Source organism: Grammomys surdaster, unplaced genomic scaffold (assembly GCF_004785775.1).
Source record: "Grammomys surdaster isolate TR1022 unplaced genomic scaffold, NIH_TR_1.0 140, whole genome shotgun sequence".
Classification (NCBI taxonomy): domain Eukaryota; kingdom Metazoa; phylum Chordata; class Mammalia; order Rodentia; family Muridae; genus Grammomys; species Grammomys surdaster.
Window position 1 is genome coordinate 10812225 of NW_021604598.1, and position 15419 is coordinate 10827643.

The window sequence follows — 15419 nt, forward strand, 5'->3', positions numbered from 1 at the left end:
ACCAGTGTTGAGTTTTGTGTCTGCAGACATGATGGATCCCCAGGTGGGGCTGTTTCCCAGTTAGCCCTTCCTTCAGTCTCTTTTCCATATTTTATCCCTGTACTTCCTTTGGACAGGAATATTTCTGGTTTAGAAAAACTTTGAGGTGGGTGGGTGGCTCCATCCCTTGAACAGGAGCTGTGCCCATCTACTAGAGGTGGTCTCCACAGGTTCTATCTCCCCTTCTCTGTGCATTATTGCTAACATCATTCCCATTGGGTCCTCACACATTTCTCTGCTATCTGGGACCCTCTAGTGGCTATCCACAGTTCCTCATTCCCCCCACCCCCATACATTTTTATTTGATTTCCTGACTCTCTGTACCTCTCTCATATCTCCTCCAGATTCTGATACTGGCATCCTTATTTCCTCCCACTCCTTTCCCCCTCCTTTGTCCTCCTCTCCTTCCATCTCCCACAATCATCCTGGTTTCCCCCTCAATGCAGGACTGAAGCATCCATTCCCTGATCGTCTTTCCGTCTATGTTCCATATGGTCTGTAGGTTGTATCATAGGCATTGTGAGCTTTTGGGTTCGTATCCATTTATTAGTGAGTACATACCATGTGTGTTCTTTTGTGTCTGGGTTATATAACTAAGGATGATATTTTCTAGTTCCACCCATTTGCCTAAGAATTTCATGAATTCATTATTTTTAATCACCAAGTAGTACTCCATTGTGTATATGTTCCACATTTTCTGTATTCATTCTTCTGTTGATGGACATCTGGGTTGTTTCCAGCTTCTGTCTATTATAAATAAGGCTGCTATGAACATAGTGGAGCATGTGTCCTGGTTATATGTTGGAGCATCTTTTGGGCCTATGCTCAGGAGTGGTATGAATGGGTCCCCAGGTAGAACTGTTTTCTATTTTCTGAGGAACTGCCAGAATGATTTCCAGAGTGGTTGTACCAGCTTGCAATCCCACCAACAATGAAGGAGTGTTCTTCTTTTTCCACATCCTCACCAACATCTGCTGACACCTGTGTATTTGATCTTAGCCATTCTGACAGGTTTGAGGTAGAATCTCACGGTTGTTTTGATTTGCACTTCCCTGATGACTAAGGATGTTGAACATTTCATTAAGTGTTTCTCAGCCATTTGAGATTCCATGGTTGAGAATTCTCTATTTAGCTCTGTGCTTCACATTTTAATAGGATTATTTGGGTCTCTGGAGTCTGCCTTCTTGAATTCTTTGTATATTTTGGATATTAACCCTCTATCAGATGTAGGGTTGATAAATATCTCTACCCATTCTGTGAGTTGCCATTATGTCCTATTGATAGAGTCCCTTGCTTTACAGAAACCTTTCAGTTTTATGAGATCCCATTTGTCGATTGCTGCTCTTATATGCATAAGCCATTGATGTTCTGTTGAGGAAGTTTCCCTCTGTGCCCATGTGTTAGAGGGTTTTCCCCACTTTCTCTTCTAGTAGATTCAGTGTATCTGGCTTTATGTGGAGGTCCTTGATCCACTTGGAGCTTTGTTCAAGGAAATAAGAATGGATCAATTTGCATTCTTCTACATGCTGACTGCCGGTTGAACCAGCACCATTTGTTTCAAATGCTATCTTTTTTTCACTGAATAGTTTTAGCTCCTTTGTGAAAGATCAAGTGACCATAGGTGTGTGGGTTCATTTCTGGGTGTTCAATTCTATTCCATTGATCTACCTGCCTGTTTCTGTACCAATACCTTGCAGCTTTTCTCACTATTACTCTATAATATAGCTTGCAATAAGGGGTGGTGATTCCCCCAGAAGTTCTTTTATTGTTGAGAATAGTTTTTGCTATCCTAAGATTTTTGTTATACTAAATGAATTTGAGAATTGCTTTTTCTAAGTCTATGAAGAGTTGAGCTGGAATTTTGATGGGGATTGCATTGAATCTGTAGATTGCTTTTGATAAGTTGGCCATTTTTACTATGTTAATCCTGCCAATCCATGAGCATGGGAGATCTTTCCATCTTCTGAGGTCTTCTTCAATTTCTTTCTTCAGAGACTTGAAGTTCTTGTCATCCAGATCTTTCACTTGCTTGGTTAGAGTCACATCAAAATATTTTATATTGTTTGTGACTATTGTGAAGGATGTAGTTTCCCTAATTTCTTTCTCATCCCTTTTATCCTTTGAGCATAGAAAGGTTACTGATTTGTTTGAGCTAATTTTATATTCAGGCACTTTGTTGAAGTTGTTTATCAGCTGTAGGCGCTCTCTGATAGAATTTTTGGGATCACTCATGCATACTCTCATATCATCCCCAAATAGTGATAACTTGACTTCCTCCTTCCCAGTTTATATCCTTTTGATCTCTTTTTGTTGTCTAATTGCTCTGGCTAGAACTTCAAGTACTATATTGAATAGGTAGGGAAAGAGTGGGCAGCCTTGTCTAGTCCCTGATTTTAATGGGATTGCTTTGAGTTTCTCTCCATTTAGTTTGATGTTGGCTATTGATTTGCTGTATATTGCTTTTATTATATTTAGGTATGCAACTTGAATTCCTGATCTCTCCAATACTTTTTTTTTTTTTCTCCAATACTTTTAACATGAATGGGTGTTGGATTTTGTCAAAGGTTTTTTTCCACATCTAATGAGATAATAATGTGGTTTTATTCTTTGAGTTTGTTTATATAGTGTATTACATTGATGGATTTCCATATATTGAACCATTCCTGCACCCCTGGGATGAAGCCTACTTGTTCATTTTGGATAATAATTTTGATATGTTCTTGGGATTCGGTTTGAAAGAATTTTATTAAGTATTTTTTCATAAGGGAAATTGGTCTGTAGTTCTCCTTGTTGGATCTTTTTGTGGTTTGGGTATCAGTTCAACTGTGGCTTCATAGAAAGAACTGGGTAGTATTCCTCTGTTTCAATTTTGTAGAATAGTTTGAAGAGTATTGATGTTAGATCTTCTTTGAAGGTCTGTAGAATTCTGCACTAAAACCTTCTGGCCCTGGCCTTGAAGAGATCAGTTCAGGACCTTTGGAAAATTTCACAAAACCCCTCCCCTTTAGAAGGACCGCTAATTAACATTTCTGAGACCACATGGTTGGGGGTCACCTGTGGGTGGGAGAGGCCACCCACAGACAAGGTCACCTCATTCCCTAAAGACCAGTCAGTTTAAAAGTCACACTGTTGTGCCAATCACATTGTGCCTAATGGCTGCTGCTCTGAGAACTGTCTAAAAACTTGCTGACTGGGCTGTGCAGGGGTCACTGCCTCTCCTTTGGATACAGGACAACCCTGACACGTTGAAACAATAAATTCTTCTTGCTTTTGCATTGATCCCCGGCTCTACATTGTTCACTCGGGGTCCTTGGTAAGCTAAAGCTCATCAGAGTCTTACAGGCTCTGTTTAGCTGGGAGACTTTTAATGACTGTATCTATTTCCTTTGGGGTTATGGGGCTATTTAGATGGTTTATTTGATCCTGATTTAACTTTGGTACCTGGTATTTGTCTAAAAAACCATCCATTTCATCCAGGTTTTCTAGTTTTGTTGTATAGTACTACTTTTGTAGTAGGATCTGATTATTTTTTGAATTTCTACAGTTTCTGTTGCTATGTCTCCCTTTTCATTTCTGATTTTGTTAATATGGATACTACCTCTATGATTTTCACAAAGAACCAGCTCCTAGTTTTGTTGATTCTTTGTATAGTGTTTTTGTTTCTGCTTGGTTATTTCAGCCCTAAGTTTGGTTATTTCCTGCCTTCTACTCTTCTTGGGTATATTTGCTTCTTTTTGCTCTAGAGTTTTCACATGTGCTGTCAAGCTTCTAGTGTATGCTCTCTCCAGTTTCTTTTTGTAGGCACTCAGACCTGTGAGTTTTCCTCATAGCACTGTTTTCATTGTGTCCCATAAGTTTGGGTATGTTGTGCCTTCATTTTGAATTCTACAAAGTACTTAATTTCTTTCTTTATGTCTTCCCTGAACAAGTTATCATTGAGTAGATAGTTGTTCAGCTTCCAAGTGTATGTGGGCTTTTTGTTGTTTTTGTTGCTTCTGAAGACCAGCCTTAGTCCATGGTGGTCTGATAGAATACATGGGATTAATTCAATGTTCTTATATCTGTTTAGGTTTGTTTTGTGTCTGAGTATAGGGTTGATTTTTGAGAAAGTAATAGGAGATATTGAGAAAAAGTTATATTCTTTTGTTTTAGGTTGAAGTGTTCTGTAGTTATTTGATAAATCCATTTGGTTCATAACTTTAGTTTTACTGTGTCTCTGTTTAGTTTCTGTTTCCATGATCTGTCCATTGTTGAGAGTGGGGTGTTGAAATCTCCTATTATTGTGTGAGGTTTAATATATGTTTTGAGCTTTAGTAGCATTTCTTTTACAAATGTGGGTGCCGTTGCATTTAGGGCAGAGGTGTTAAGAATTGAAAGTTCATACTGCTGGATTTTTCCTTTGATAAGTATGTAGTGACCTTCTCCATCTTTTTTGATAACTTTTGGTAAGTCTATTTTGTTGGATATTAGAATAGCTACTTCAGCTTGCTTCTTGGGAGGATTTGCTTGGAAATTTTTTTCTTATCCCTTTATTTTGAAGGAATGTCTGTCTTTGGCTCTGAGGTATTGTTGCAGTAAATCTCTGACCCAAATAAGACCAGTCAAGGAAAACACAACTCAATAATTATGGATATAAACTGCACGCCTAGATTGGGCAGATTTACCATTACACTACTCTATTCCTCAGCTATGAGATCCCTTATAACTTGCGGTTTTTCCAGGCCACATGCTTCTCATCCGTTGACTTCCTACTCCTTCACCTTCCTCCTCTGTCGACTTCCTCTTCCTCTCTCCTCCCCCCCTTCTACTGCCCAATCACTGGCTCTAGGCTTTATTTTACAAATTTAATTGGACAGAAGGTTCACAAGAAGTCACCTGTGTACAGACTCCCTCCTCTTCTGCAGCCCCTCCCAGGAAAGTGAAACTAGCATCAAAATACAAGGCTGGGGCTATTCTCAACAAGGTATGTTTTCTGTATGCTGCAAAACACTGGATCCTGTTTATGTATCTAGTCTTTTAGCCTATGTCTTTTTATTGGGGAATTGAATTTATTGATGTTGAGAAATATTAGGGACCAATGATTATTGTTTCCTGTTATTTTTGTTCTTAAAGGTGGAATTACATTTGTGTGTTTCTCTTCTTTTGGGTTGGTTGTAATTTCTTGATTAATTTCTTGCTTTTTCTTGGGTGTAGTTTCCCTCCTGAGTTGGCTTTTCCTTCTATTATCTTTTATAGGCCTGGATTTGTGGAAATATATTGTATTAATTTGGTTTTGTCATGGAATATTGCCCTGGCCTGGATGGCTGTGAACTAGGATCCAGGGCACCTGGGGGCACCCCAAGGACAGGGGAATGCAAAGAACCATGGCTTGTCTATAGTTTGATCAAACCGTAATTTTAATTTTTTCACATAGGGGTTATATACACATAGAGGCAGGATGTGGGGAAGGTGATGACTTAGGAACGTAGGTGTTCTCAGGGGGAGTACAGATATCTTCTAGGACTAGGTTTTAGCTGGGTGAAGAAGCAGGGAACAGATCACTATGACACTGTCTATGATTCATTTGTTCTTTTCTAAGCTGGTATTTTCCACCTAGGCTACCAATCCACAAGGTCGATGACTACTTGTTCTTATCCAGGCTGGTAGTTTTCCACCAAGGCTATCAGTCCACAAGGTCTATAGCTATCTGTTCTAGGGTCAATGTTTTCCCACAGAGACCAAAACTTTGTGTTAGTAGGCATGTATGGCTGACTTAGGCCTATGGCTGATTTAGGCCTTCAGTGTATAAGCAAGGTTGCTCCCAACAGAATATCCTGGTTTCTCCATCTATGGTAATTGAGAGTTTTGCTGGGTATAGTAGCCTGAGCTGGTATTTGTGTTTTCTTAGGGTTTGTATGACATCTGCCCAAGATCTTCTGGCATTTATAGTCTCTGGTGAGAAGTCTGGTGTAACTCTGATAGGTCTGCCTTTATATGTTACTTGACCTTTTTCTCTTATTGCTTTCAATATTCTTTCTTTGTTCTGTGTACTTGGTGTCTTATTATTATATGACAAGAGGAATTTCTTTTCTGGTCCCATCTGTTTGGTGTTCTGTAGGCTTCTTGTGTGTTTATGGGCATTTCTTCTTTTAGGTTAGGAAAGTTTCCTTCTATAATTTTGTTGAAGATGTTTGCTGACCCTTTGAGTTGGGAATCTTCACTTTCTTCTATACCTATTATTCTTCAGGTTGGGTCTTTTAATTATGTCCTGAATGTCTTGAATGTTTTGAGATAGGAACTTTTTCTTTTTCTGTTTTCCTTGACTGTTGTATCTATGTCTTGTATTTTATCTTCTGCTACTGAGATTCTCTCTTCCATTTCTTGTATTCTGTTGGTGATGCTTGTATCTGTGACTCCTGTTCTCCTTCCTAGGTTTTCAATCTCTAGGTCTGTCTTCCTGTAGCGGGATATTTTTCCTGAAAGTTGGGAAGAGTTAATGTGGGAAGACTAAGGAGAGGAAGAGGAGGAGCTAGGAGGAAAGGCAGAGATGTAGGAGCCATGGAGGACCAGGCATATATCGAGAGCAGTCCTGGGTAACAACTTATATCTAGGTTCGTTATTTGAGTAACACTTCCAATTATGTGGGCATCATGTTATTTGAGCATTACCAAACATATAAAGCCTTTGGATAATATTAAACATTAGAGTCTCATTTCTACCAAGCACTGCATTGATGGCGGGATGGTCTGGACTCAGCCCAGCCTTGTGGAGACAGTATGGCAGATTGGCAGAGATATCTCCCATGCTGGCATCTTGTGGGTGGCAGGGCTGGTGTTTCTGGCTGCCTGAGCAAGAGTACATCACTGCTGCTCGTGACCTCAGGCCTAGCCTAGTCGGGAACATGGTGGCCCTGGAATAGGGAACCACCAATTTAAAATATTAAACCAACATCTCCCTTTGAGTTTTCTTTAATGATTCTACTTCCATTTTCAAATCATGGACAGTTTTGCTCAATTCTTTCACCTGTTTGATTTGTGTTGTCCTGTATTTCTTTAAGGGCTTTATGTGTTTCTTCTTTAAGGGCTTCTATTTGTTGACTTGTGTTCTCTGCATTTCTTTATGTGAGTTCTTTATGTCCTTCTTAAAGTCCTCTATCATCTTCATGAAATAAGAGTTTAGATCTGAATCTTGTTTTAAGTGTGTGATTGGGTATCCAGGACTTGCTGTGGTGAGAGGACTGGGTTCTGATGTTGCCAAGTCAAACTGGTTTCTGTTGCTTATGTTCTTATTCTTGTCTCTCATCATCTGGTTATCTCTGGTGTTATCTGGCCTCCCTGTCTCTGAGTGGAGCCTGTCCTTCCTGTGATCCTGTGATCCTGAGGAGTCAAGCTGCAACTGGGGTGTTGAGCTGCCACTGGTATGGGATCAGGTCTCTGTTCCTGGTGGGCACAGGTAGGAGTCAGAAGGTGTTCAGGTCTCTGGCTGGGCAGGAATCTGCTTCCCCAGGTCACAGGGTTCCCTGCCTGCCGGGTCTTGGGGAGCGGTTTAAGGTCTTACCTGTGAAGCTGGATGTGTCTGGATACCTGGGGGGTCGAGCTGCAGCTGAGGTGTGTGCTGTGAGGGATCGGGTTCAGCACCGGGTCGTCCCTTTTCCCCATTTTAACTTGCAAAATAAAGGCTAGAGCCAGTGATTGGGCAGTTTAAGAGAGGTAGAGCAAGAAAATTTTGTGGAGACAAGGAGAGGAGAGAGAGGAAGACAGAAGAGGAAGAGATGCAAGGAAAATGGGGCAGAAGCACGTGACAAGTTATCTCATAGCTGAGAAATATAGTAGTGTAGTGGTAGATCTGTCCAATCTAGGTGCACAGCTTGTTGTCATATTAATTGAGTTATGTTTAACTTGCACGGGCTTATTTGGGTTGGAGATTTACCACAACAAATTGACAACCAACATATGGACTAGAATTCAACTAAACTGAGATAAAGGTTCACTGCCTTCTAACCCTCAAATATGGCTAGGGCAGTGATCTAGGCTGCTGCAGTGTGTGTACTGAAAGCTGACTGGGTTTGAGGGGCATATAAAGAATTGCAGAGTTGTCCCTCCCCCAACCACCAGGCAGAGAGCTACAGCCAGGGGCAATACCCCAGCCTGAAGCTGGACTTGGGCAGCACCTTGTAAGAATCCCAGGGAGGGACAGGAGACATAACTGCCTGCGAGGTAGCTTTTGGGCAAACAGTAAACTAATCTAGGCACCTACGCTCAAGAGAGTCTTTCTGTATTTACCTCTCCATACTCATCCCCCACCCCTCCCCTGGCGTCTACACAGGAAACAGACAGCCAGACTGGATCTCTGGACTGCTTGCTTGTGCTACATGCTGCCTGAGAGCAGCATACAAGTACACTGCCAGCTGCAACCCAAACAGAAGCACAGAAGCCACAGGTCTTTCACTCAGCCCCTCCCTGTCCTCAGAGAGGACTGCAGTGTTCTGAATCGAACAGCAGAGGGAGACAAAGGCAAGAGATCGATAATAGAGAGCTAAAACCTTTTGATACTTAAAGACGAGAAACACAATAAATACCTTTTCGGGTTTATTGGACAATATTTTGAATGATTTGTCAGGGATGAATTTAAAGGAAATAGACACCTTGTCATTTACCAGTATCGCAATATTTATTCTTTTTATTTACTATGTCTTCCAAAAGACAGGACCCTAGATAAAAATTCCTTGCCTTAAAAAAGAGATTATAGAAGCCAGGCTGTGGTGGCACACGCCTTTAATCCCAGCACTTGGGAGGCAGAGACAGGCAGATTTCTGAGTTCGAGGCCAGCCTGGTCTACAGGGTGAGTTCCATGACAGCCAGAACTACACAGAGAAACCCTGTCTCGAAAAAACAAAAACAAACAAACAAACAAACAGAGATTATAGGTAACACTAGATAGAACTAAAGGTTCAGGATTTTATAGGTCAAAATAAGCAAAGGCCAGGGATAATTTACTAAAGCTAGCAAATCAAAATAAGGCAGATGTTGCAATATCAAAATTACAACATGAAGAGAAACTAAGATTATAGAACAGGGCCTAGAACAGAAGATAAAGGAAATTTTAGAGCAACTTGAACAACAGAAAGATGAAAATGAAGGTGGGAGACAGGAGCTAGAAAAGATGCTAGAACAAAAGACACAAGAGCTCACAGATCAGACTGAGCAACAAAGAGAAAATAATGAGGATGGGAAACAAGATTTGGAGAATAACCTTTTAAAATTAATCAATCAAAATAAAATGGACAGCAGACTATCAGAATTGCAATATAAAGTAAAAAATCAAATTGTGGAGGCAAAATCTTCAACAGAGAATACAGGAATTCAAGGAATAGGGGGACCAGCAAAAAGAGAGATATGAAGTGTAGACACAGACCTTAAGGGAGGAATTTAAAATTTCAATTAAGGAAAATACTCAGGTAGAGACAGAAGAGAAAATTAGAGAAAGCAAACCAAAGGTTATTAGCAAACAGACTTTAGTCTATCCGGTTAATATACAACAAAGACCTCCAGATGATGATTATCCACAGGGTTATCAGGAATTTGAATGGCAACCCAGGGATGTGTTAGAACTGAGGGAATTTAAGGAAAGTGTCACTAATTTTGGAATGCATTTGCCATTTGTAAAACAAATCCTGACTTCCTGGGCTATTAAAAATACAGTAATTCCCCCAAGACTGGAAAGATATGACAAGAGCAATAACCTGCTGCAAATTTACAATGGTTCTCATGGTGGAGAGATGAAGCGAGGGAGATAGCATGACAAAATAGAGCCAGGGGTAGAGAGATTTCACCAGAGCAGCTGTTTGGTGAAGGTCACTTTGCTGAGGTAGAAATGCAGGCAGTACATGATGAAGAAATCATGTCAGCCTTAAAGGCCTGAGACAAAGTCACAGAATCAGGGAAAAGACTTGAATCATTTTCTCAAGTCATGCAAGATCCAAAGAAATCTTCCCTGACTTTTTGCAAAGGATATCTTCAGCTAAAAAAAAAAAAAAAAAAAATGGAGTGTATCAGATTCAGCAGCAAAAAAGGCAATAATCAAGTCTTTAGTCTTTGAGAATGTGAATGGTGAATGCAAAGAAGTAATCAGACCACTGAGGGCCAAGGTCAGCATCAATAGATGAGTGGATTAGATATACAAATGCTGTTGCATCTTGCTTGCCTGATATGACTGGAATAGGCGAGGCGCCACTAGACACCTAGAGACAACCCAAGATTTCAAATGTTTTAATTGTGGTGAGCAGGGTCATCTCAGAAATAACTGCAGGAAAAACCAAAGTAATAGCAAAAAGGGGCCTATGCCTTCTGGAATATGTCAAAGATGTGGCAAAGGCCAACATTTGACTAGGAAATGTAGAGCAACAACAGACAAATGGGGCAACACCTTACCAAAAAACTCCCAGGAGGGCCTCTCTCAGGCCCCAGTGCCAGGCAGGGAGAGTTCTCTTCCTCAGGACAATTAAACAACACTGCTTCAAAAACAGATGCTGTGAGACTAGACAAGGCTGAGGCAAGTTCTACTGACAATGTAAAAAAAAAAAACCAAAAACCTAAAAGGAAGCCAAAAACGAATATTTTGGCAACCTTTATAGAGGATCAAAGGCCAAAACTAAGAATACTAGTAAACAATATTGAGACTGAAGTAGTGGTTGACACTGAAGCAAATCTCACCATTATCTCTACAAAATATTGGCCTGCAAGTTGGCCACTTCAAGAAGTAGACATCTAATTTCAAGGAGTTGGGACTTTATCCCAAATAAAGCAAAGCACCAGATGGCTTAAATGTATTGGACCAGAAGGTCAGGTAGGAAAATTGAGGCCGTACGTGACTGATATAGCCATTAACTTATGGGGAAGAGATCTATAACAGCAGTGGAAAACCCAAATTAATATCCCTGCAGTTTCAATGTCTGGCCATGAAACTCATCAGGCTCCTAATAAAAATTTGAAATTAGTTAGGGAACATTATCAAAGGCTGTTATAGACTGTCCAAGCTGTCCATAAACAAGATACAGGAGAGGCTGACAATTTAGCTTTACCCCAAGGAGCCACTGCTGCTAAGACACCAACAGCCTTTCTACTAAGGTGGTTGACTGATCAACCTGTTTGGATTGATCAATGGTCTATGACAAAAGAAAAACTACAGGCATTAGAACAGCTACTCCAGGAGTAGCTGGAGGCTCAGCAGATAGAGGAGTCTATCAGCCCTTGTAATTCTCCAGTGTTTGTCATCAAAAAAAAAAAAAATCTGGCCAATGGAGGATGTTGACAGATCTTAGAGCGGTTAATAAGATCATTCAGCCAATGGGTTCCTTGCAGCCTGGGATCCCATTGCCTAAGGAACAGCCTATCATAGTGATTGATCTGAAAGATTGTTTCTACACAATTCCTCTACATCAATGAGATAAGGAAAGGTTTGTTTTCTCAGTACCTACCTTCAAAAGAGGTTGCCCAATAAAAAGATATCATTGTAAAGTACTGCCACAAGGAATGTTAATAGCCCTACCTTGTGTCAATATTTTGTACAACAGCTATTGGAGATGATTCACAAACAATTTCTCCAATCCATTATTTATTGTTGTATGGATGACATCCTATTGGCTGATCCAGATATAAATATCTTGGAAACAATGTTTGATAAAGAAAAAAAATACTTGCCTTGTTGGGCAGTGGTGGTGCACACCTTTAATCCCAGCACTTGGGAGGCAGAGGCAGGTGGATTTCTGAGTTCGAGGCCAGCCTGGACTTCAGAGTGAGTTCCAGGACAGCCAGGGCTTCACAGAGAAACCCTGTCTTGAAAAACTAATATATATATATATATATTTATTTACCTTGCTGGAGATTGCAAATCGCCCCTGAAAAAAAATACAAAGAAGGGATTCTATTAATTATCTAGGGTATAAAATAAGTCTGCAAAAGGTTAGGCCACAGAAGGTGAAAATCAGAAGAATCCAATTAAGGACCCTTAATGATTTTCAGGAACTACTAGGAGATATTAACTGACTGTGGCCTGTGATTGGCTTGGCCACTCAAGAGCTAAGCAATTTATTTCAACTCTTACAAGGTGATAAAGATTTAAATAGCCCAAGAAAACTATCAGCTGAGGCTGAGAAGGAGTTAGCTATAGTAGAACGGAAACTGCAGGATACACATCCAGATTGTCTTGATCCAAAGACGGCCTGCATCTTACTTATCTTACCCTCTACTCATTCCCTATAGGGATTCTCATGCAGAGGGAAAATTAAATCTTAGAATGGATATTTTTAGTACATAAACAGAGTAAGAATCTAAAAATCTACATTGAGAAGGTCTCTGAATTGATATTAAAAGGAAAAATGAGACTTCAACAATTAGTTGGAATGGATCTGGCTGAAAATGTGGAATCTTTTTTTTTTTAAAGATTTATTTATTTATTTTATTATGAGTACACTGTAGCTGTCTTCGGACACACCAGAAGAGGGCATCCAATCTCACTATGGATGGTTGTGAGCCACCATGTGGTTGCTGGGATTTGAACTCTGGACCTCTGGAAGAGCAGTCAGTGCTCTTAACCGCTGAGCCATCTCTCCAGCCCGAAAATGTGGAATCTTAAACTAACACAGAAATTGCCTTGCTATGAGCACAAGATTAACATTGGCAGAGAGCATGCAGTAATTTCTTGGGTAGAGATTAACAACAGATACCCTAAAAGCAAGCAGCTGCAGTTCCTAAAAAGATCTAATTGGATTCTCCCTTGTGTAATAAAGGGAACTCCAATATCTGGAACCCCTATATTTTATACTGATGCCAGTAAATCAGGAAAGGCAGGATATAAATCAGAAGATGTAAGTAAGGTGGCTGAGAGTCCCTATAAGTCAGTTCAAAAATCTGAATTATATGCAATAATCATGGTGGTGTCAGATTTTCAAGAGTCTCTTAATATAGTAACTGACTCTCAATATGCAGAAAGGGTTGTTTTACACATAGAGAGTGCTGAACTTATTCAGAGTGATTCTGAATTGACTTCACTGCTTATTCAACTACAACAAATGATCAGAAATAGGATTTATCCACTATACATAACACATGTAAGATCCCATACAGGTCTGCCAGGACCTCTGATGCAAGGTAATAATGAAATTGACCAGCTATTGATAGGAAGCGTATTAGAGGCTTCGGAATTCCATAAAAACACCATGTTAACACTAAAGGTTTAAAGAAAAAATTCTCTATCACTTGGCAACAAGCCTAGGAAATTGTGAGGCAATGTCCTATTTGCTCATTATATAACCAATCTCCATTGCCTTCAGGAACTAACCCTAAGGGTACCCAAAGTAATTATATTTGGCAAGAGGATGTCTTCCATTTTACAGACTTTGGTAAACTGAAATAGGTGCACCACACTATAGACACATATTCAGGATTTCAATGGGCCTTGGTGTCACACAAGGCTGATTCTGTAACTAAACATTTGTTGGAAGCTATGGCCATTATGGGAATACTGATACAAATTAAAATGGACAATGGTCTGGTGTATATCTCTAATAAGATGAAGCAGTTTTTTTTGCAAGTTATAATATAAAACATGTTCCAGGCATATCACACAATCCTACATGTGGGAAGCCATGGCAAGGCCTTACTCTTGGCTAACACTCACCCTTGGCTCTCCTATCTACTATTCTTCTTTCTGCTTACCTTCCATGATTCACTTGTCAGTTCTCAGAACTTCAAACAAGGCTTCATAGCAACCCACCTTAGTAACCCTTCCTCTGGATCTTTAGATTTAGCCAACATCCTGCTAGATAGATGCTTTTAGAACCCCTGGTAATGGTAAGGCTTTGTGAGAACAACAGGTATAATCTAGTTAAACCCCACAGCTGCAGCTAGCTTCCTCCACCTGCAAAATCCTCTTTCCCTTCTTGCCCCTCCCCATATCCTGTTTTCAGAGTATATAGCCTGTGTGAACAATAAAATCTTTGCCAGCTTGATTAGACTTCTTGACTTGCTGTGCCTATTTTCTCAGGCATCTCAGACCTCTCCACAGGGTCTAAGGGTCCCACTTGATTGTCCAGCTGAACTGGACACCTACAGGCCAAGTGATTGTAGAGTGGTCTAATTGAACTCTAAAGGAGATGCTTTATTGGCAAAAGGGGTCAACAAAAACCTGCAAAGATAGATTACATAGTGCTTTATTAACCTTAAATATTTTAAATGCTAATGAACAAAACACTACAGCTGCTGAAAGACATTGGATTGCAGAAAAAAAAAACCTACTGAACTAAACCAGCCTGTTTATATTAAGGATATTTTAACATCAGAATGGAAAATGGGAAATGTGTTATGCTGGGGGAAGGGTTATACCTGTTTCCACAGGAAAAGAAAAGTTGTGGGTTCCTTCCAAGTTGATAAAAATCAGATATGACAAAAGGAAACCTCCTGAAGACCTTGTCGATGGAGAAGAAAAAGGAGACTAACACAAACAACAAAATAGAGGATGTATATGTGGTGATGTTTATGTCTCTATATATGGAGACAGCGCTGGAACCAGCTATATTAGTCAGGGTTCTCTAGAGTCACAGAATTTATGGATAGTCTCTATATAGTAAGGGAATTTGTTCATGCCTTACAGTCTGTAGTCCAATTCCCCAACAATGGTCATCAGCAGCTGTGAATGGAAATCCAAGGATCTAGCAGTTGCTTAGTCCCATAGGGCAAGCAGGCAAAGAAGAGTCTTCCTTCCTTCCAACGTCCTTATGTAGGTCTCCAGCAGAAGATGTGGCCTAGATTAAAGGTGTGTGACAACACGCCTGGATCTGGGACTTGCTTTGTCTCAGAAGACCTTGAACTCAGAGATCTCCTTGCCTTGATCTCCTGGGATTCATAGGCACTATGCCTCAAGATTTCCATGCCAAGATTCAGGTCAGAAACTTGTATCTCCCAGCCTCAAGATCGAGATCAAGGGTGAGCCTTCCAATTATGGATTGTAGTTCATTCCAGATACAGTGAAGTTGACAACCAGGAGTAGCTGCTATACCAGCAGAGACTAAAATGTCTATACACAGCCAATAACACTTATTGGGTACAAATTCCTCGTGACTTGCTATTACATACCATCCTTTAAAATGGCATGTATACAAAGTTATATTTGCAGTTTTGTTATGTGATCAAACTAACCTCTGAAGAAAGGCAGTCATCTTTATTGATCTTCATTAACCAATCTTTGCAGCCTGCATGCTCCATGGAAATGACTTTACAGTACTATATGTTGCTTGTAAGTTTTGTATACTTCAGGATGAAAGAAGATAAAGTCAGCCCTGAAAAGATTCACAATCTAGAATGCTGAGATTCTGGGACCTTCCATTACAGCTCTATGTTTGATTG